At 42.7% G+C, this 24522-nt stretch overlaps 1 long non-coding RNA gene across 2 annotated transcripts in view; it reads right to left on the minus strand.

The window, feature by feature from the left end:
* The window catches only part of LOC119855951, a 92663-nt gene that overhangs the window by 56793 nt on the left and 11348 nt on the right, over positions 1 to 24522 (minus strand). Inside the window, exon 2 of one of the 2 annotated variants that reach the window (XR_005293085.2) lies at positions 9459 to 9516. The exons of the other annotated variant lie outside the window; for it this stretch is intronic. This is a non-coding gene — a long non-coding RNA (uncharacterized LOC119855951). The remainder of the gene's footprint in view (positions 1 to 9458; positions 9517 to 24522) is intronic. 2 annotated transcript variants of the gene reach the window in all.

The raw sequence follows: 24522 nt of genomic DNA on the forward strand, positions 1-24522 counted from the left end.
ATTCATTATTACATGTTTGAACTCCATTTAAATACATAGAGACTGTAAATCAAGTGACCCCTTAACCTTCCCTTTGCTAAGCTAAATAGATTGGGCTCCGTGAGTCTATCAGGCATGTTTTCCAATTTTAATCATTCTCATGGCTCTTCTCTGAACCCTCTCCAATTTATCAACATCCTTCCTGAGTTGTGGCCATCAGAACTAGACACAGTACTCCAGAAGCAGGCGCACCAAATATAGCAGTAAAATAACATCTCCTCTTCTACCTGAGATTCCAGTTTATGCACTCCCGGATCGCCTTAGCTCCTTTGGCCCCAGTGTTGCATCAGAAGCCTATGTTCACCTGATTATCTACCGCAACCCACACATCTTTTTCAAAGTCACTTCTTCCCAGGATAGAAGAAGTCCCCCAGCCTCTAAGTATGGCCTACATTCTTGGTTCCTAGATGTATAATTTAGCCATATTAAAACATACTATTTGCTGGTACCCAGTTTACCATGCAATCCAGATGACTTTGAATCAATCATCTTCCTTATTTACCACTCCCCCAATTTACCACTCTACAGGTCATTGATAAAAATGTTAAATAGAGTACAGCCAAGAACCTCTTTCTGTGGGATACCATTGGAAACACACCTGCTTGATGATTTCCCATTTACAAGTACATTTTGAGACCTATCCGTTAATCAGTTTTTAAATCAATTTAATGCATGCCATGTTTATTTTATGTATGCAGTGGAGTTGAAGCCATGTTGGTCCCAGAACGCAAGAGAGACAAGGTGGGTGAGGTATTATCTTTTACTGGACCAACTTCTGTTGGCGAGAGAGAGGCTTTCAAGCCACACAGAGCTCTTCTTCAGGTCTGGGAAAGGTACTCCTAACATCACAGGAAAACGCAACGTGGAACAGATTGTTTAGAAGTCGAAGTATAGTATGTCAACAACTATTTTCTTTATGTATCAAACCGTAATCTCATCCAAAAAGATATCAAGTTAGTTTATATCAAGATGGGCAAGCGCGGGGGCTGCTGTCACGCGCAGGGGAGACGTTGGTAGGGTGCCTGCTGCTGGCGGAGCACAGTGGCTCAGGTTTGCTGGGATGGGTAATCTTCTTAAGGTCCTTACCAGGGAAGTTGAAAACTATCCACATTTTTTCCTGGATTTTGAAAATGCATAGCCTACAGATGGAGAAAGGGAGGTATGGAATCAGATCAATGCAGTTTTACAGGATTCTGAAAGCTTGCTTGCAGACCTTCAGGCTTACAAAGGAGCTGGACAAGAAATAGATGCAATACAAAACCCAAAGGATATCCAACTTCAAGAAAAAGCTTGGAATTCAGTGAAAAAAATATTGTTTGAGGGAACTGGGAATATTTAGTCTGCACAAGAGAAGAATGAGGGGGGATTTGTTAGCTGAGAACAGTCTAGATCTATCCTCTTTGGAACCCCCTTTCAGGTAGTTGAAAGCAGCTATCAACTAAATCATCTGATGACAGAACAAGGAGTAACGGTCTAAAGTTGCAGTTGGGAAGGTTTAGGTTGGATATTAGGAAAAACTTTTTCACTAGGAGGGTGGTGAAGCACTGGAATGCGTTATCTAGGGAGATGTTGGAATCTCCTTCCTTTGTAAAAAGAAAAGGAATACTTGTGGCACCTTAGAGACTAACAAATTTATTCGAGCATAAGCTTTCGTGATGCATCTGCTGAAGTGAGCTGTAGCTCACGAAAGCTTGTGCTCAAATAAATTTGTTAGTCTCTAAGGTGCCACAAGTACTCCTTTTCTTTTTGCAAATACAGACTAACACGGCTACTACTCTGAAATCCTTCTTTTGTGGTTTTTAACGTCAGGCTTGACAAAGCCCTGGCTGGGATGATTTAGTTGGGGATTGGTCCTGCTCTGAGCAGGGGGTTGGACTAGATGACCTCCTGTGGTCCCTTCCAACGCTGATATTCTATGATTTAACATGATCTATTCTCCATAAACTCATGTAGATTTGCACTAGAAAGGCAACTATTCTCTGAAAACTATCATGGGATTTGATAATTGCAGTTCATCATTCATTTATGTATGCAGCCCTAGCAGATGTACAGGAAAGTGGATAGAGCCTGAAATTATCATACAGGATGGCAAATAATGATCTAGGGTCTCTCAGTCCTCTCACCCACCCCCCATCTCAGCCCAACTATGTGGCTCCCCGAGCATGACAACTGCTGTATAAATCACACAGAGAGCAGGCATCCCAAATAGTAATTGTGCTCTGGCAACATCAATTCATTGGAAATTATCAGCATGGGAGGGAAGACTGGAGCACTAGATATGATGCTCCTGTTCCCTGACTCTTCCTTCCTGTTCTTGGCCTCTCCCCCATTAGGAACTTATTTTTGGCGGGAGCTCCTCAGATCATCGCCATGTGTTAATTCCACATGGCACACTAAGCAATGAGGTTTTCATACCAAGGCCACACAGCCCCTGTCCAACCCCACTGATGATACTCCCCTTCCTATACCACCACTGCTCCCCCTCACCAACACTGCCCAGTCCACCAGCACACACCTCCACTTACCCTCATGTCCCCAGCCATCATCTCTTAGCCTAGCTGCTTCCTCTTATCCCACAACCCCTCACCTAAACTGCAATCCCTACTTTGCTCTTCCCTGTCTTCACATACCCCTCCCTGCCACTCTACCAGCACCATGCCCCTGCTGACTCAGACCCTACAATCCCTCTTCTCCATCCATCACCCATTGCTGTACCTGGCCTCCCCCAGCCCACCCATTGTCTCCCCCATGCCAATCAATAAACCTCCAACTCCCCAACCACACACACCCAGCAATTCTTTCTGCCCTCCCTATTTACACTGTCTCCCCCACACCCAAAACACATTCCTCTATGTTCTTCACTCAACATCTTATACACTTCCCCACACCTTAAATCAAGGAAATCATCCCCCCCACAGCAAAAAAGGGGTCACTGATTTAAAGTTAAGTTTGCTCAGGTATTTTCTTTCAATACAATCACTGAATTTCCGAGAAATCACCTGCTAAGACATCAAAACAACCTACTTCATTTCACATGCTATTACTACTCAAATATCTTAACATCCAAATTCACTCACCAACCTCTTTCCCCCTCAACAAACAGCCTTTCATTTCCAATACACAACCACCCACTTTCCACATGTCCTGTTTCTCAAAGTCACACTCAGGCAGACAACACTAAAGCCTACCCTCAGATTTGTTGAAGTAGTAATGATAGGCTTTTGGATTACAAGTACAGTAACATCATCACCTTGCTGAGGGCAGAATTACAGTTGTGCCAGCAGTGTTCATAATGGTGCAATAATGGAACAGGAATCTATTATGTTGCCAGTGGGGAATGGCACAAAATTATTTCAGATGCCTGAACAAAAATGTTAAAACCGTCTCTGGTCCATTCACCTTACTTATATTCAAGCACTACAAAAATCAGACTCTGAAGAAAGCTAGGTAGTGATTTTACTTTATCTTTTTTCTCTCCCTACCCCACATATGAACCAATCTCTAATTATTAAACGGCTTTGTTGCAGTTTTACTAATTCCTTTGCTTAACCCAAACTTGTCCCTGTTAACATGAAATGTTACCATAGAAACATAATTAATCAACAAAGCCCCCTGTGCATTATAGAAAACAATCACTTCTGCTAAGAAATAACTGTTTCAAATGAATCAACTGCCAATCTCTCCTCTATGTATAATAATGCCAGATGCTGATTGGTGAGCAGTTTGCAAAGATAGGGAAATTACATGCTCTGCACAAACTGTTTGTCCTACTCTGTCCACCAAATGTTTTAAAGCAAACAGCCATTATCTGGATTGCTGCCAAAGCATTAAATCCAGAATCACAGCTGAGGAAAAAGCCTCCATGCTGGCCCATTGGTGTTGTGCATGTAGACACCTCTGTTTAAACTGATCCACTACCAATGAGCTGATTTAGGCTGCCTTTCATTCAGCACCCCTTCATGGTGGTATCACAATGTGTGCAAAAATGCTATTAAGTCATTTAACATCAATGTAGAAAGCTGGAAGGAGCGCACAGAATCCCATCCAATCTCGAGGAAATATCTAGCACTGAGTGTAGCTCAACATGAAGCTGCTTTGATCCCGAGGATGGAAGCAAAGCAAGGAAGAAGAAAGCAGCGTGTGTAAACTTGGTTTCTAATGCAGACAACACTTGGATCTGTGAAATTTGTAACAAGCTGTATCGCTCTCACAATGGGCTTGTCAGCCATAAACAGATTCATAAGGCACCTGACTAGATCTCTTATCTGTACACCATGATCAGTGGATCAGCGGTTGCCTATACTAAACATTCAGCATCAGGATCATCTGCCATACTCCAATACAGTAGCAACTAAAGGGTAGAATTGTCCCCTGCTTGGGAAATAGCCTACATATGAGCCAGGACACTGTTTCAACTCACGTTTTCTGCAGATCCTTCTAGCGAGGGGAACGGGGTCATTTTCCAATAGGCTGGATGAATAGGTCATCTCAGAAATTTACCCATTGTGTACACATTAAAAATTTCATAACAAATTACTAGGTGTGAACAAACCCATCAAATAGCTTGTGTCACACTTAAAGTTGTTGGTTAAAGGCTATGTATTTTACTGACATGGAGAAAATGATTCAGGACAGAGTAGAGTTTGACACAAATTCACCAGAGGTCTGTAAAAAGCTGATTACGCAGGGAGAGTGCTTGGGCTGAATGAAAAAAAAACTTCTAGAACACAAGAAATAGCTCAAGCCCAGCTTAAAAAAAAAAAAAAAAAACACTATATCTACAGCCATATTGTCAATTCCAAACACTCAAAAGCCATAAGCCAGGCCACTAAAAATCATGAGAGACTTCTTAAAAATAATAAACTTGGGGTTTTTATTTGCCTTCTGGGTTTTGAACTTTTAGGGTTCATATTTTCAAGCCTGCCATGAGAGCTAGAAACTTACTTAAATGAAAGCTGAGATTCTCATACAATCACATGACTCCAGGGGTTGGGGATTTAAGAAAATGACAAAACATCGTGAGTCTTGTGATATGATTGCCTAAATTGGCAATGCTGCTACAAAGGACACAGTTTACAGAGAAGCAAAGCCTCAGCATAATTTCAGGCAGCTTCAAAATCAAGAAAGGGTTAAATCCTGACTCCACTGATAGTCAGTGGTATAATTGCATTGACTTCACCAGGATTTCATGCAAAATATCCAATTCACACAAGCACACAGGCTATAAACCAGTAAACAAAGGAAGAGCCTGTGGGAAACAGACACAGGCAAAACGTGTCACAAATGCACAAGTCCAGAGAATGGATAAGAATCCGTAATACAACACAGACAATGTTTTAGAGGAAACAATGTCCTACTCAAGAGCCTGAGTTGCAGCAGCTCCATCTGCAACAGACCAAGTCTTCACCTAGGTTCCCAGTTGGAAAGATAGGTCACCAGATCAATTTAAAATTGGGTACTTGTGCACAAGTTTGTATATACTATGTGTGTATTATATCAAGTTAAAGCACTCAGGCTCATCGTCCAGAAATTGTTTAGCTGTGTATGTGACCCACCAGGCATGCAAAGTACAAGTACTGAGATGTGTAAGCACAATAAGGACCAAAAAGCATGCAAAATGTTGCTTGTAAAATCAGTTTTGTCTCAGAGCAAGTCTGGATCTGAAATTGATCGAATTGGTAACAGTAACTGGGCCGACAATGCAGTCTCATTGTCTCTAAGCCACATGATCTAATGAAAGAATACAGGAAGTATTTCATATTTTTCTTTAAAAATGTTCTTCTCTTTGGAAAGTTTCAAAACTAACCAAACTTTTTTTAAATTCAGCTTTCAAAAAAATTGGGTTTTTTTTTTCTCCCCTGGACCATTGTTGCATTTTTTTTCCCTTTCGTTTCTCTGTAACATTTCCACCTCTGGAGAAGTTTTTGAAAAGTTTGAGTGTGTGTGGGGGGTGGGGGAGGAAGGAAGTAGACATAAATGCAAAATGTGTGTTGGGGGGGAAATCCTAAACAATTATTCATTCTATACCATTCAAAAACAAAATGGAACAAAAGGGGAATGGGGGAGGGGCAGGAATCAGTTTCCAAATATTCAAATGAAGTGAAAATTTTAAATAAGAAACAATTTCCCTAAGACAAAAATGTCAAAAACCTCAAATCAAAATGTCAAAAAAGGAACTTTTCTACAAAAACTATTTTTGACAAGAATTTTTTTTCTGTAAAAAAATATTTTGATTGGTTGTATTCACTATACAAAGATCTGACTGAAATCATTTCCTATATGCAAAACTGCTGCTTAGAGAATAGACCCAAGCAGACAAAAAAAAAACAGGATCAAAAACATGACAAATTTCGCTGTTTGGCCGTTTCATTTTCAGATTCTTAATGCTGTTATGTTTGGGTTTCAAAAACACCAAGGAAAGAAACGTGTCTATAAACTATTTTCACTGGAATTACTTTGTTAATGTGGAAATATTTGCTGATCTCGTATTTTATTTAAAAAAAGTTTTGTTTTATAGAGTTTAAATTTGGCACCAAATTTAAACTGACTGCTGCTAACGAATTCCAATAATCCAATTCTGGAGTAGAAACAATACCACCTGATTTTGGTAACAAATTGCACACCTTGAATATACAGGAAATAGAGTTAACAATTTATGAATTACCCATAAAAGTACCCTGGGCTATCTGACAAATATTTATCAATAATCAGCACATGGGCAGTAAATAATGCTTCTCTCCCATGAAGTCAATGGGGCTTCATACAGGCACAATAGCTTATCCACATCGATCACAGCACAGGACTGGGGTCTGGGATGAGTTTGTGAATCACTCGTGACCAGTACAAAAGGATGAAATCTTCAGTGAATATTATTTATGATGAATAATTCAGACTATATTTATGACCATACAGGATGCATTTCAGATACTAGCTCTAGACAGCATTATACTGCTCTTTTCCCCCCCTGCTGACCATCTCAGCAAGTTGTCATGAAGTCAAATAATATAGCATTTAATGCCTATTAAGTTAGTCAGAATTAAATGCATCTTCCCTCTCTGAAGATTGCTATTAAATCTTGGGGAGAATCTGTTTAACTTCTGGGGTATATATTTCCAGCTTTTGCTTATTTAGCTTAACCACACCCAACAAATGGGAAATTCTATTATTTATAAGCAGACAAGAGCTCATTCTCTAAATTAGACAAGTAACATGATGAATAATGGCATGAGACCATTGGAGCATGTGTGTGTATGTGCAGTAGGAGTAGGTAGCAAAGCCAAGGAAGCAGGAAAAAAATGGAATAGTTTTGGCATTAAATTTATAGCTTAAGTTCCCAGTAGGCAATGAAAGAGAGAAAACAGAATGAAGGATCGCTGCAGTAAAACTCGATGAGGAAATATTTGTTCTACAGGATCAGGTAAGATATGCAATTCTGACATATAAATGGGTAATGGTCAAAAAATATGACCACTGGCTATATTTAATTTGGGAGAGATAAGGAGATCTCAAATAAAAGTCCTTCTAAAGTAAATTTTACTTAGTTAGTGATCCATAAAATTCAGGAGGTGAATTACTGAGTCAATGCTTTGGACAGGTAGATGGAAGAGTGTTTGGAAAAGCTTGTTCCATTTTGGGGAAGGGTATTTTGGGAAACTGCAATTTTTAGAGCATTTATAATAGAAAACTTGACAATCCTGGAACAGTAAAGTTCTCTGTCCGCTGCAGAGGTAGAGGAGCAGCAATTCAAGTTTCCACACATTGACATGCCAATATGTTTAAACCATGACCCAAAGGGTTAGTTCAGATTCCACGTGCTCCGATTCCCATTAAAAGAGTACAGGGCACACATGTGATTCGCACTGATGAGAGAATGCAGAGGAAGATAGGGTCCTTGGTTTCCTTGCTGAGACCATCATCCAAGGTGCCCATTATGGTGCTTGTTTTGGTGATGTGGAATCCAGGATCTGGATCTGCTAAACTCAATTAATGTAGGAGAACACCAAAGAACTTAATCTGGTAACAAAATTCAGTCACTGCTGACCTAGTGACAAAGTGATTTATTTTTTCATAGTAAATTCTATCCTTTCTATGACAATTATACCATGAGGCCACAAAATCCAAGATCATTTTTCATATTGTACATAAGAAATAGCAGCTTTCTGTAGAATATAGTTCAGGTAAATAGATATTTTAGAGATTATAAACTAAGGAGGTTTTAAGGCCCAACCCAATGCTGACAGAAATCATTAGAAGGATTCATTGGTATCAGTTGGTGTTGGATTAGGCCTTTGGATGACGAAGCAAGAGATTTCAGTTCCTGGGCCTGATTCACTGTTACCCTGCGCCTTGTGTAGATATTTATCCCAGTGCAAAGTGGATGTAAAATGCTTCCTGATCAGAATGGTACCATAGTACACTCCCTTTGAATTGGACTAAATCAGTGTTTTTCAAACCATGGGTCGCAACCCACTAAGGCACTGGGTCGCCTTGTTGTGGTCAGCACTGCAGACCGGGAGCGGTGCTGCCCAGCTAAGGCAGGCTAGTGCTTACCTGTTCCGACACCGTGCTGCGCCCAGAAGCGGCCAGCAGCAGGTCCGGCTTCGAGGCGGGGGGGGGCCCCACGGGGTGCCGCATGCTGCCCCAACCCCGAGCACCAGCTATGCACTCCCATTGGCCGGTTCCCAACCAATGGGAGCTGGGGGGGGGGGGATCGGGGAGTGTCAGGGCCTGCGAGTGAAAGTCACACACCTCTGCCTAGGAGCCAGACCTGCAGCTGGCTGCTTCTGGGGTGCAACGTGGTCTGTGGTGCACCCCAGCCGCGTTGCTGACCGGGAGCCGCCAGAGGTAAATCCATGCCCCAATCCTGCTGTCCAATCCCCTGCTCCAGCCCTGAGCCCCCCCAAACCCAGAATCCCTTCCTGCACCCCAAACCCCTCATCCCCAGCCCCACCCCAGAGCTTGCACCCCCAGCCCAGAGCCCTGACCCCCTCATGCACCCCAATCCCCTTCTCCAGCCCTGACCCCCAAACCTGGAGCCCCTCATCCCCAGCCCAGAGCCCTGACCCCTTCTTGCATGCAAACCCTGAGCCCCCCTCAAATCTGGAACCCCTTCCTGCACCCCAAACCCCTCATCCCTGGCCTCAGCCCAGAGCCTGCACCCCCATCCCAGAGCCCTGACCCCCTCGTGCACTCCAACCCCCTGCCCCAGTCCTGAGCACCCCCAAACCTGGAACCCCTTCCTGCACCCCAACCCCCCATCCCTGGCCCCAGCCCAGAGACCTGACCCCCTCCTGCATCCCTACCCCCTACCCCAGCCCAGAAACCCTTTCGCACCCCCTAAACCTCTCATTCCCAGCCCCACCCCACAGCCCTCACCCCAACCCTCTGCCCCAGCCCTGAGCCCCTCCCACACCACAAACCCCTCATCGCCAGCCCTGTTGTGTCGCGGGCATCAAGAATTTTCTTCAGCTGGGTCCCCTGAAAAAAAAAAAAAAAGTTTTAAAATCACTGGTCTAAATGACTACACAAGGCACAGGGACACAGATTGTCAAGCCGCACCATCTACTTTTAATCTTCACTTCCCGTAGAAGAAACGCTGGATTTAGGAGAACCACCAACAAAGCAAGTGACATGCCTATTTGACTTACTAAAATCAGGAGAGATATATAGGAAGTGTGTTAATTAAGAACTAAACTCTGCTATGGTGTACGATTGCAACTCGGATTTCACTGTAACAGCCGTGTTAGTCTGTATTCGCAAAAAGAAAAGGAGGACTTGTGGCACCTTAGAGGCTAACAAATTTATTTGAGCATAAGCTTTCGTGAGCTACAGCTCACTTCATTTCTAAGGTGCCACAAGTACTCCTTTTCTTTTTTTAAGATTTCACTGTGGATATCACGGGTTTCAATAGTTTCACCTGCTTGCACCAGGGGTGAATTTGGCCCTTTGTATAATCAAAAATAATGGGTCCGTAAAGCACACCTAGCACAGTGGGGCTCTGGTCCATGACTCGCCCTCCTCCATGCTACCTGAGCTCAATACCAATAAAAATAATAGAAGTAATATGATGGTGCAAAATATTTTTACAACTAGTAAATGTGAAGAGGGAAGAAACATGACATGACGTTCTAAGATTTTCTGTGTTACTGAACTATATGCTAAATCTAAAGCAATTCCTTCTTTCCCTTCCTAAAAAATGTTCTCTGGTTTCTCCCATACAGAATCAGATTCGGACACTGTCGTTCCTGTCTAACGACTAACAAAAGAGCTGGCAAAATGAAATAGCTTTGCCGTTAAATTCACCATAAGCTTCCCACACTAGCATCCAGATATACAAACATAACATACGAGTGTTGAAATCCATTCCATTGATTACTTCAGCTTTGCCAGAGGCAGCAAAAAACATTACATAACTCTACAAGTCAGTGAAGGCCGTTTTCCCTGCTCTTTGTTATTGCTTAAATAACTACCAACAGTAAACAAAACACAAAGTAACAAATGAGACTACTGCCTTCTCTCTGAAGCAAAAGAAACAGACAGGCAGCTATTATTTATCAAAGGACAGTGTATGGTACCAGGCATGTGCCTACAAATGCAGATAAAAGAATTAATGTGTCAAGATGAAGAAGCCTTATACTATATAAAGGGTATTGCTAAGTAGTTTTAATGAATAAGAGCCACTATGGTCCTTCCTCAGAAATTCAGGATGAATTTGAGACACACAGTTGAGATCTGAACAAGTTCTCTTTTTTGTGTGTGCTTGAGATGCCTAAGTATCTTTGAGGTTCTGGGCCTTGGGGGCTTCCCGATTCCATCTGGAATCAGCAGTGCAGAATCACCATGAGAGAAGTTATTCTTATATTCTAAGGAGACTTCCAGCCCAGTTTTGGCAAAATGGTAGGTTCAGATACACTTGGGACAAACATCTGTGTTTCTGGGTGTTCATGGGCACACCAATCTTCTCCCCTACGTTCTATTGTGTCGGCTGGGGGAGTGAGGTTCTATCCCACCAAAGAACAAGGGGAACAGGGGATGGGTCTGGAATTGGGACTTTGTGAAAAGAGGTTTTCTGTTGAACAGGAGGAGGAGAAAACTTGTGATGTCCCACAGCTTGTACTGTGATAAAGGGGGGAGATATTCTGATTTCCCACAGTCTCAAGTTATTTTCACCACAGAGCTCTCATTTCGCATAAAGCAGCTCATACCTAACACCATGCAGCACAGAAGCCCAAGCAGTAAACACCACACCAGCATTTCAGCTTGATCTGGTTGGGATTGCAAACTTTGATGAATTATTTGAATTGGCCCTGAAGAACTAAAAGCTGCACCACCCTCTAATGCAGAGGTGCGCAAACTACGGCCCACATCCAGCCCATGGGACCGTGCTGCCCATGTCTTCAGCTCCCGGCCGGGAAGGCTAGCGCCCCTGCCCCTCAGCCTCAGCTCGCCATGCCGCCAGCACTCTGGGCGGCGGGGCTGCGAGCTCCTGCCAGGCTGTGGGGCTGCGAGAGCCGCCGGCCTGCCCCGGTGCTCTAGACTGTGCAGCGGTGTGGCTGGCTCTGGCCAGGCGACGTGGCTGCCAGTCCTGGTGCTCTGCGCAGCATGGTAAGGGGACAGGGAGTGGAGGGGTTGGATAAGGGGCAGGAGGTCCATGGGGCAGTCAGGGGACAGGGAGCAGGAGGAGGTTGGATAGGTGTGGGAGTCCCGGGGGGCCTGTTGGGGGCTGGATAGGGGTGTGGTCCCAGAGGGGGCAGTTAGGGGACAAGGAGCATGTGGGGTTGGATGGGTCAGAGGTTCTGAGGGGGGCAGTCAGGGGGCGGGAAGTGGGAAGGGACGGATAGGGGGTGGGGGCCAGGCTATTTGGGGAGGCACAGCCTTCCCTACCTAGCCCGCCATACAGTTTTGGAACCCTGATGAGGCCCTCAGACCAAAAAGTTTGCCCACCCCTGCCCTAATGTCTCATGTCACGGAAGAGAGGGGAGCCAGAAATTGCAGGATGTGCTCCACTCTCCCTCAGAAAGCTCAGGGAATACCACTGTGATTGGCAGTCCTGCAGCAGTACAAGGTTCCTTTATATACTTACCCAGGAGTCCGCCACAATTTGACCTTCAGTATGTTTTATTCTGGCTTGCACAGTATTCTGCCTTTGTTTGCTGAAAGCTTGTTACCACCAGTCACATAAGACTATCTTCCTTTCCAGGACAGATTATTGTGTTGTGTATCCAGTGAGAAAGAAAGAACCTCCCAAGGGAAATTCTGGAATCCCATCACATGGGACATTTAAAATCAGACTGCACAAAGCAGTTCTAAATGTACTGTAGGGAACAGTACTCATTGCCAAACATAGGAACTATGTGACCTAAACGTCAGAACTGGTCAGCAAAGGATTTTTTAACCCAGCTGTGAGACCTGCAATGATAAAAAACCATGCACATGTTTTCCTATGACAGAGGTATTGGGTACAATTCTGATTATTATACAGTTATACCATCAAGTTAGCTCTATCAAATCCCAAATTTTGCACTTATTGGTTGTTATTTTTGTCTTCCTGAGACAATCTATATTGTTCTTTATATAAAAGTAGACTGTGAAATAAGTTATTTGGCATTACAGAGCTCTTATCTTATGCTCTCTAGGCTCCTGATGTCCAACGGTATTTTAAATATAGACTTGCCTTTAAAGTCTCCAGGAACCAAGGTCAAAGCACCGATAAACAAAAACTATACAGCATACACTATCGATTGATTCTCCATTGCCTTGCTGCAGTTTTTTAGGAGTGTGATCTTATTGATTTCAGTGGCATTAAGCAGTCGTACAACTGGACTAACACAGCAGAGAATTAAGGCATACATATTATGGGATGTCAAGTTTCAGAAGTAAATTGAGTAATACCAAGTTAAACACTTGGAGCATGAGTTGCAACAAACTGGGATGTTCATAAAAATATGTGGCTGAAGCATCTGCTCTTTGGTGGCGTCCACCTAATCAACCCCCATTGTCCTTGGCAGAGCCTCTCTCAGTATTCATAAGTAACATTGTCTACAAAGTTTTCAGACCAGAGGCTGTTTACGAACTATTTGACTTTGTGTACATATCTATGTTGCATGCTTGGTCATCTCAGTCACATGGCATTATTTCTTTCACCTGACTGGATGACAGTATATTTTCAAATGAATAGAAACATGCTAAAATCTATAAACTTTTGAACTCCATAATAATTTCCCTAAATTCATAGGAGTCATCCAAATACTTGCAAATGACGAAATAATACGACACCACAAATCAGCACAAAATGAATATGACACTCATCTGTTACTCAGTAGCTTTACTATTCAGTAAATGGACCATTGTGATCATCACTACAAAAGGGTTTTTTCCTCCTGCTGATAATAGCCCACCTTAATTAATTGGTCTCATTACAGTTGGTACGGCAACACCCATTTTTTCATGTTCTCTGTGTATATACATCTTCCTACTGTATTTTCCACTGCATGCATCCGATGAAGTGGGTTTTAGCCCACGAAAGCTTATGCCCAAATAAATTTGTTAGTCTCTAAGGTGCCATAAGTACTCCTCATTTTTTTATTCAGTAAATTGCTGTATTCATGACTAATAATGAAACAGACACAAACCTGAAAGAGAAAATTAACAAACCCCGGCTTTTCAAGAGATTCCTGAACACTACTAATTGCTCCTATTGCTTTAAAAGTGTCTCCTCATTTAGAAAGGGAGCTGGATTCCTTATGAGTAGTTCATAAAATATGGTTGTTCAGTTTGCCTTGGACATAACACACACCCACCAGGATATAATGCATCCCCTTTACTGCCCCAATCCCAACCCAGAGACCTTTATTGTTTCTGTGGCACTTGCTACTTTAGTATCTTTAGCATTCTTAACAGAACACATTATTCCTTTAGCGGTTTGCCTTGCTGTACATTAAAAGACATCATGACACAACAAGGAAAGCACTGGACTGAAAGTCAGGAGACCTGGGTTCTATTTCTGGCTCCTCTGCTGACCTGTTTTATGCCCCTGGGCAAGCCATTTCTCCTCTCTCTGCTTCTCCCTCCTTTGTCTTGCTGACATAAATCATAAGCATCATGGGAAAGGGATTGTTTTAGTCCATGTTTGTACATTTCCTAGCACAATGGAGACCCAGTCTCAGCTGGGCTGCTCCATACTATTATTATTGTATGCTCCTCTACTTAACAGCCTCTTCCCAAACTAAGAGAAAGGGGAGCTCCTGAATAAGGGAACTCGCTTTTGTTGGAGCACATCGGTGACTCGTTGATTATCTGGAGAGGCTGTTGTTGAGAGAAGCAAACCTCTCCGAACATTTAGATTGGCTCTTGCAGAGCATTTAAAAATGAGCCAGAAATTGTTCCATGTCGGGCAGTGTCAACAGCATTTGCCTTTAAAGGGACAAGCGCAGCTTGAAAATAGTCACACTTCTGCCTGAACACCTATCACCCTGCTATTGTCATGGGGGACGTTCAATATCACTGCAACAGTAAGAGATAAGAGTGAAGCTATTTTGTTCCCCGTGTTCAGTTTGTTTGAGCATTTGACAGCACTTTGCGTAGTCAGTTTCTCTGCTTCTCTTGCATAACCACTCAGGTCCCAATCCTGCAATATGATCCACATGAGCAGATTCCTGCACCCAAGGGAGCCCCATGGATTTCAATGAGGCTCCACATGGAAACAGAGTCTGCACTCAAGGATCCATTTGAGCAATCTGGCCCTTAGTTGGTTAGAATCCCTTGATGTTGGTATAGATCTTTCACCTAACAACAGAGGGGGAAATATTTTTTTTTAAAAGATGGAAAAATTAGATTGCAAGCCCACAAAAATGGGCTGAGGGATTCAGAGACAGGTGCAATTTGTGAAACTATTTTTTTTTAATAGAGTAGATTTCAATTTGACAATGTCCCTTTTACCTATAAGGTCAGACACTGAAAACTACTTAGAAAAAAAGATATCACTGCATGAGTTCTCCAAGATTCTGCAATATGTAATCTGGCCGTAACAATGCAGTTCCAGAGAATAAAACAACTGGTGTGAGAATATTATATTGGGTGACTATTCAGTGGTTTGCCCTGCAGGATATATTGAATTGTTTGAAACTAGACCTGTTTAGGATAGATGTGCATGTGGGCGCACGACCCAAATTGATTCTATTAACTTTACAGCCAGGCTAAGATTTTCAAAGCCATCTGAGGGATTTGGGTGCTCAAGAAATTAAATGGGCACTAAAATTCCCTCAGAGGCTTGGAAAACCTCACACTAAATGCCTGTTTTGACAAAGAATTTGCTTGTCAGACCCATTGGTAAATCAATCAGTCCTCCTGCATGCCAATTAAAGCTACTACATTTCCCTGGGGGAAGAGAGAAATGACCGCCATCCTTCCTGCTGCCAGGCATTGCTGTAAGTTTGCTTTTCTCTGGTATGGTATCATTACCTCTATCAGGTGCTGGCCAATAAAAGTAAATGTGGCAGGTCTTGTCATATAAATAAATGCAATTCAGTAAAGAAGATGATTGCAGTACTACTCCCTGCATTATCAATAGTGTCTCACTAACTAAACCTATTCTATCTGGTGCATGCAGCATGCATCCTGGCTCTCCAGCATAATGCCCTAATTATTTTTTGATACATCAAGCTATAACAATAGCACAATGTACTATCTAAATGGCTCGTACCTTTCTGGTCTGCAGTTATGTCGACTGAAGAAAAGATATTCTAAAGCCCTGACACATTTTTAGAGCATTTTAATGGTCATTTTAAAAACCAATGATGGCGTATGATAAAAATCTCCATCCATCAATCATATTGAGTAGGGTGATTTTGGTTGCAATGCCTGGTTTCTGCAAATGCTAAACACAATTCAAGACACCAGTTCTACATGCATGGACACTCTCAAACTAGTATTCTAGATTTCATTAACTTCCCTTCTCATTCCCATGTAGCATTAGACCCTTCTCTCTCCCCACAGCCCCTGCCACTAATGGCCACTTACTATATGGAACGTGACGAACACTAGTGACCCTAGTAGGTATACTCAAAAGCGGGAAATTGGCGTAACATTTACAGGGTTCTAGGAGCATGACTTAATTTTGGTGTCCATTAAAATGGTCTTTTTAGGCTCAGCCAAAGTACCAAGGACAAAGAAAACATTGGGTTAGATGCTGTGCTGGACCTCTTAGGAGATAGCCATCATGGCACTGGGAAATGATCTCCTTTTGAGCCCAGATGAGAGCTGTAACTCCATACCCATGGTGCTGGACCTGTTTGCATATCTAGCAGGGCTGACCATAGAATCCTGCTGTCCCACCTTACTCACGTAGCCGGAGCTAAGGGGAATCACTGATATGGAGTCTATCGTTGCTTTCAGCACACTCATCGTAACCCACTGAGCACACTTGCTCCTCCATCTCCAAAGCCCTCACCAGTGGAGACGCAAAGAGACCCAATCTTTCTGCCATCTGGTTTAACATTTGTATGAAACCATCGGAGAGACTGCTGACATTTTACCCCAGGCCGTCTCACAATATGGAGACATCACTCAGCTCTCCATCACCTCCACATCAGATGCAACATGCATCATTTCCCTGATCTCCTGGGACTTGACTGAGATCAGCAAGTTGGAGCTATGTCCTGGAAAGACTAAGGCATCTGTAACATCACTGTCCACTGAAGGTTTCTATCCTTATATTGTTAGAACCATCTGCACCCTCTATTCACCCAGGCTCCATCAGGATATGCAGATAGGAAAAGGCAAATTTCATGGCCCTGACTTCTCTATGGCTGGCACAGACCCTCCATCACCCAATACTACTACAATCAGACTTAGACAAACTGTTCCACACATTTGCGACCTCCAGGGCTCAAGTGTTTTATTTTCTGGACGTGCTGATCTTAGAAAGTTACAACTGTAATTTAGAAAAGTTGCTCAGCAGCAGAGTGCAGAGAGAACATCTTCCTAGAGCTCCACTTTCTTAACTGGCTCCTCTTTAAATACAGACTAAAATTTAAACACATTCCAGTCCTCGTCTTCAGTGGGGCCTTCCATGGTGCTCAAGTTACCTGAGCATGACTAACTTTCCAGCTCAGCTACATAGTGATACCTCACTGGGTCTTGGGTAACACGGAAGCACCAGCAAACTCAGATGCTGTGCAGCATCTCGCCCTGCACTTCTCTGTTGAGCTATCAACAGGATACTAGGACTTTCCAATCCACACATCAGACTCAAGATTGCCCAAGAAATGTTCACCAACCAAGGCTATGCTGACAACTCTGCCTTGCTTGTGGAAAGCCCAGAGAATTTCAGCCCTGCCCTTCAAGGTTTACAAGATGTTGACCACACCATTGGGTTGAACATCTCATTGCAGAAGTCCAGAATCTCAGAGATGAGCCACCAGCCCCACCAATGCAGTGGGTTAAGCACTATAGAGAGCGTTGGCAAGTTCATTTACCTAAGCAACAAGACGAGTTCAAATAGTTACAGCAAGCCACATGTCCTTCAATGACTAGGCCTTGCCACCTCCTGAATGAAGTCCATTCTCACCTATGGATGCAAAAATTTCTTTGCTGAGACAAAGTTCAGGATCTATCCAACCTGAGTAGTACCTGTACAGATATATGGGTCAGAAAACTTGATCCTCTTACAAGCAGACTTAGAGACAAAAGGTATTCTATATCCACCGTCAGCACCAAATCCTGAACATAAAAAGAGGCTTGACTTTGTGCAAAAGGTATCCCATAAACTTGCAGAGATCTAGTCTTCCTCTAATCACTCACTACATCCAAAACTAGCATTGTGTGCTCTTTGGCCATATCACTAGGATGGAGAAAACATTCCAGAACATCATGCTCTCAACCTCTCCACTGACGTGCAAAGGGGTGCATGGCTTGACCATACCTGGCATCACTCGCAGGGACACCCCCAGAGATTCATAGGATTGAGCCAGTTCTGTGAACTTCATTCTACAATGCATGGTGCAATGGTCCTCAGAAGACTATGCACATTTGATAATGATGACAGCTACATACCATGGGAACAAAGACATTGTCTGTGCCACTTGAGAGATTTGTGCATGCAGGAAACCGTTTTATTGGCAACTGACCTCAAATCTGGAATTCCCAGAAGAGCTCAGGATGACTACAAAGTGCAGCACATTTGACATTAAATGCTAAAGCTCCTTCAACTTACAGGAGCCATCCATACATGCACATGAGACTAGAGCTGGGAGAATTTTTTTGGCCTAAACCATTTTTCCCCCCCTATTGCAGAGGACAGGGTAGGGGCAAAAATGCAGTGTTGTCAACATCAAAATGTGTGAGAGAGAGATTTGCCAAATTCTTCATATAAAAAAAAATTCTGCAAAAAATAAATCAAGACATCTCATTTTGACATTGTCAAGATGAAATGTTTTGATGTTGCAGTTTTCATTGACTGTTTCAAAATTCCTTGAATTATATTTAAAAAAAAAAAAAAACACACAAAAATATTTTAAAATGGTCAAAACTGAAACAAAACGTTTAGTTTGACCCTAGACAGAAAAGATTGCCCGATCAATTTGCTAAAAATTTCAGAAATTTCCATTTTTCATCTGACCAAAATTACTCACTTTTTGAAATTGCTAGTGAGTTGAAAAATCCATCCAGTTCTACTCTAGCCCTAGCTTTCCCTCTCCAAAATCCCACTTTAAATTATTGCAATCATATTAGTTTTGAGTCCCCCTTACAAAGCATCCCAACTGCCCAAGAAGAAACTGAGTGCCATTCCCAACTGCGGCAAACTATACAGACTCAAACCTATAAGAGCTGGGCACACACAACTCCTGTTGAAGTCAGTGGAAAGTGAAGGTTCTGAGCACCTCAGAGAACTACTCAGCACAGTGCTGGAGTAAACTCCACCTCTAAGTTCGAACAACTTTATTTCAGCATACAATGCCATAGCAGGAGTTCCCTTCTGCCCAGGGAAACTGCCCCATGCTAAAATAGCTAGAAACCTAAAGCTACTAAGTGCCATCACCCAGACAATAATTAATCTCATAATCATCAACTCAGTTGGCTGAAAATTGTATTATTTCATCAGTTTTCATTGGCAGGAAATGAATGATTTCTATCTTCCAAAAAATGAAACAACTCAGTGAGCATAACAGGAATGTTATTTATTAGGGGGAGAATAAATCATAATCAAAGTACCAGCAAATAAATAGAAGGGAAATTCTGACAGTTCTCTTTCAGGCAGGTGCCAAAGAGTTACTACACCGCCTTTTTTTATTATTATTATTATTATTATTATTAAATCTAGATCCAAGCTTTAATGGACCCTGATTTCTGTTCCGCTCTCGCATGTCAAGTGCCAAGATATCTAGTGCCAACAGAATGCAACTATTCATCTTGTCTGGAAAATAGCAAACAAAAAACAAAACAAATCAGGAGGCGGTTTCCCAGAGTGGGTCATGAAGAGCAGTATCTGAGCCTGGTGCATCGAAATAGAGATTAGCCCAATAAAAATCACCCCAATTTTCAACATGGACATCTCCAGGGACATGGGTTCAAATCCTTGATTACTTCATAAGCAAAGAGAGGCTGAAGGCATCATCCTAAATGTGGGAAAAAGAAAAAAAAAGCCCATTTGGCAGCTTACTGATCAGGAGGCTCATTACAGGATAAAGCCGGGATGATGCAGATTTAGGAGCGGGATGCACTGGCAGAGCTGTGTAAGGGAGTTTGCATAGGAGCAGCCCATACTCTATCTGAGCACAGCTGGCACTATAGGTCTCTGCTTTAGCCCACAGACAGTAGCAGCAACTGGCTTGCACCAAGCCAGCATGCGCGAAGTGGTGGCACAGTCCTAAACAGAGAGATTGGAAGGAAGCAATGTGATTAAACAGCAATCCAATACTCCATCTTCTTTGTAAGCAACAGAGATGAATTAGCAGGTTTATTCATTCAAGCGGGTACCTTTTTCTTTTGCAGATCTAATTATTTTTGTGTCATTTGCCAGGGGATGCACTTGCCACTATGGCCAGAAATTCATATAATTAAAATGGTGCATTGGGGCCCCTTTCCTCTTCAGGCCCTGCTCTGGTAAGCTTGCCCCAAGAAGCAGGTTTTTTAGATCCGATAGCTGCAGTGACTCACAGCTTTGAGCCTTCGCAGGGGTGTATGACGACTCTGGCTATGTAGCATCTTTGCAGCCACGCTGAGGGGATATGTGGAAGTGCAATGCTCAAGCGTTTACAGCATGCTGTTACAGGCAGAATTGTTTCAGTGGCGCTGAAGGAGTACTCTCAGCAAAGACAACTGCTACACTTTGACAAAGGGTGCAGCAGGTATTCTTCCCAGAGCTAGGCTACAAGTGCTTATGGGTTGGGAAGCTGGTGGGGCTCCACTCCCCAAAATCTGAGGGATTTTTTTCACTAGCCTGTCCCATTTCCCTTGCACTCACAGAACACAATACTCACTCCAACCCTGAAGGTGCACCCAGCTGGTAAGGGCTGTGTGTAGTCAGCCACCCACCTTACATCATCCAAACAAGAGAAACCCTAATCTGATTCTATGGCTAGAACAGAGAAGAAAGAGGGGCAGCACCTCAAGAATTTATGGGATTGCAGTCTGTCACACAGCGTCTTGTGCCCCAAGATCATTTCCTCAGATTTTGGTTAAGGGTAAAGGTCTTCTTCATAGGGCAGATGGAACCGAAACTAAAACCTTCACACCATCATGGCTGATGACCACATATTTCACATGGTTATTGAGCGCTTACTAGAACCTTTTCACATCTTATGTCCCTTCTCTCAGCAACCAGATGATTTACTTCATGGAAAAGCCATCTCTCCTATCATTTCCAGGAGACTCTACACTCTCACGGTATGTCTACACAGCAAAGAAAAAGCCATGGCTAGCCTCTGCCAGCCAACTTGGGACCGGGCTGCAGGGCTGTGTAGACTTCTAGGATCAGATTGGAGCCCAGGCTCCAGGGCCCTGAGATGTGGGAGGGTCCTAAAGCCCAGGCTCCCTCCCAAGTCTGGAAGTCTACACAGCAGTGAAACAGCCCCACAGGTTTTATCCTGAGAGCCTGAGTTGGCTGGCATAGGCCAACCGTGGCTTTTTCTTTGGTGTGTAGACATACCCTCAGGGGCTCCAACCCTGGGTTTGCCTAGGACCGAATCAAACCTGAACTCGACAGCCTGTTTTCCTTCTGTGACAAAAACCAATACTTACAGTACACATTAGAAATAAATAGTTGCCACAAGCCATCCTTACTGTTAGGATCACAACTCCACACGGACATCAGAAACATCAACCAACGCATCGAAGGTCAGAATTAGAACTAGATATGGGTTCCAGACCTACAATTCAGCTCAAGGGGATCAGAATTTGGGGTTTTGGGGGGCCTATCTCGAGTCAAAACTCACAAACAGGGCTCCAGAAACACAGGTCTCAACCTACAGTGTTGAACTAAAGGAGTAGTCCCATTGACTCAACCAATAGAAGGAGACTATACGTAGCCATGTTGGCCATGACTGCATAAGCCAGACTACCAATGGCACTGCTAGTTCTCTTGTTCACTGGTATGTCCAAGCTCACCTCTCTTGCCTGTCTGCTTTCCTGTCTTTATAATTAAACATGGCATTGATCTGTATGAATTAGCCCTGCTGTGTTCTCATCCCCTACTTTAATATTTTTTCCTCCTTTAATTTTAATAATTGCACATTTTTATGTAAGAAAAGAACCAAAGCTATTCACTCCTCACCCTCCCCTTCTCACTGCATCTCCAGTACCCATGAACATTAAACATCCATCATTGTTTCTGGAGATTCAACTTTTTAATCAGGGCTGTATGTCTATTGGTTTGAGCATGTGGCAGTTTAATTACCCTCTTGAAAATGTGAAACACATCTTTGTCATATCTACTTATATCTGAAGAGTGAGGTATCCTATAACACTAATTAAAGTAGGAGGATGACAATTTTTCCCATACTCAAATTATATCCCATCTGTCTAGTCATCCCTGTGTTCATTCTCTGGATTAATTAAGGGTGGGGAAAGGTTGTTTCCCAGGAGTTTCACCTAATGCTGGGTGAAAAGTCAGTTTTAATGAAGAAACATGCAAAATTATCTTCCCCCTTGCCTCCCCCCCCCAAAAAAAAAGAAAAGAAAAAAAGAACAAAGTAAAATTAAGAACTTTTATTTGCTGATGTCTGCCTAATCTACCTATCAAGATATGTCCCTGTTCTATGTGCCCTGCTTTTGAAAGCAGTATGTTCATGGTTATTTACTGTTGCCAGCAGCTGGTCTAATAGCACACACAATACTGTCAACAAATCACAGACAGTCACTGTGTCCTGGTACCTGATTGCTTTCTGGTCAGGACAATTGTGCGCTAATGGTGTTATTAAAGGACAATGTGACATTGAAGCCAATGGACATAATGACAAATTGTTTTTTGATCATTGTCATCTTTTATCGCCCGGAGAAAGTTTTGTCTCGAGGTATTTTCTTCAGGGGTTTGAAATGTTTGGATAAAAAGTAACTCCACAAGGGATTATATAAACACACAAAATGGTTCTCACTATTAGCACTAGTTTTGCTCCACTAGTGTTCACCATTTTGGGAGCCCTAGGGTAAAACAGACTCGGGCTATTTTCAGTATATGTCAGACTTCATCTGAGAAAATTTAAAGGAGGATGGTTCACTGATTGGAGCATTAGCCTAACATTCCAGAGTCTTCAGTTCACTTCTCTGCTGTGCCACAGATTTCCCGTATGACCTTCGGCAGGTCAGTTAGGGTACTGAGATGCCTAACTCCCAGAGGTTTCAATGGGAGTTAGGTACCTATAAACCTTTAAAATCTGTCCCTTAGTTTCTGTGTCTCAGTCGCCCATCTGCAAAATAAGAACAACACTTCCCTACCTCACAGGCATGTTATCAGGGATAAATACATAAAGATGGTGAGTTGCTCAGATACTAAGGTAATGGGAACCATACCAGTACCTTAGATAGCTAGACAGAATTAACATGGAAACAGCTGAGGACAGCTGCTGGAACCAGTCAGTTACACAAGGGTTTCCAATGCTGCTATCACTAGCGCCATCACTCTTTTTAAAGTGCCCTCTTCTTGCTTAGTCAAGTCCCACAGGATTAGGGGACAGACTTGGGCCATGATGTGTAGCAGTCCCTCAGTCCCAGCTCCAGAAGTTGGATCATCTCTAATTTTGTATTTCAGTGTTTTGTTCAGAGCTATCCATTGTATTGTATCTTTCCCCCACATCGCTAGATGACTGTGACACTGAGAATCCTGTTTTTGGAGAGAATATTCATGACTAGCACTGTACTGGAACAAGAATTTCTGTTTTGTAGGAAATTTGTTTTGTTCCTATTTGGAATGGAAACAAATTTCAAACTTTACTAGAAAACAAAATGTTCTAAAATATTCATTTTGGGTCAATCAAAACATTTCCATTTCAATTTTGATTTTATTTTTAAAAAATAAATATAAAAAAAACATATTTCAAAACAAAAAAAATTAGAAATGAAAAATCTTAACATTTATTTCTGGAATATTGAAAGGCTCTGTTTCAATGTTATCAAAATGCTTCATTTCGATTTATTTCTAAATGAAATTTCAATCAAAAGTGACATTTCCTATGGAAATTTTCAATTTTGACAAAAAGGCATTTTCGGATAGAAAAACGTTCTTGGAAAATTTTTGACTCAGGGCCCCAAGCATGAACTTTGCAGCCTAGGAACATGCCCGCCAGCAAAGTCAGTGGCTAGAATAGTAGCGGGAAGTGAGCACGGTAAGGATGCAAACAGTCACAACAAATATTCCACAAAGTGCTTTGCTAGCTCTGTTTGGCTCCTGCAGAATGCCCTCTACTGGCTAAATTATTTCCCCCAAACCACCTTCCTCCCACGTCCCTTACTCCGTGCAATCTTCTTTCTTCATATGGCTAGGCCATTTGGAAAATGGCCAGCAGTGCAGAGGAAATGGGGCAAAAGTTATAAGCAGTAAGCATTTAAAGTACCTTTGATCCAAGGATCTCTCAAAGCCTTTCTCCAAAATATATCGAGTCTCCCAACATCTCTGTGAGGTGGTTTTGGGATTATTGAGAGATTTACTTGGGTTTAGGAATCAGATCCCGCTTCTTCCTACAGTAAAATCCATGGCACAAGGCTTAGGGGAAGGAATATTTCATGAACAAGAGTTCATCCCCCCCTCAACTTCTGGCAGCAAACATGGGGTCATCCTGCACACTTAGAGGATGCCCAAGGATCCACACAAAACTCAAGGGGATCAGCAACAGAACTAGAGCCACCTGTATAAAAGCTCTGCGCCCTGGTGGCTCTGGGACAATCCTTGGTAGAATAGCTCAAGAGGAGCCACCAGACCTTCCCTCTGAATGCATCTGCCAAAGAAATCCTCATTCAAGGAAAAGCCCCTTCCTCTCCCTCCCCACCAAGTGA

This window comes from Dermochelys coriacea, chromosome 5 (genome assembly GCF_009764565.3).
Source record: "Dermochelys coriacea isolate rDerCor1 chromosome 5, rDerCor1.pri.v4, whole genome shotgun sequence".
Lineage (NCBI taxonomy): Eukaryota > Metazoa > Chordata > Testudines > Dermochelyidae > Dermochelys > Dermochelys coriacea.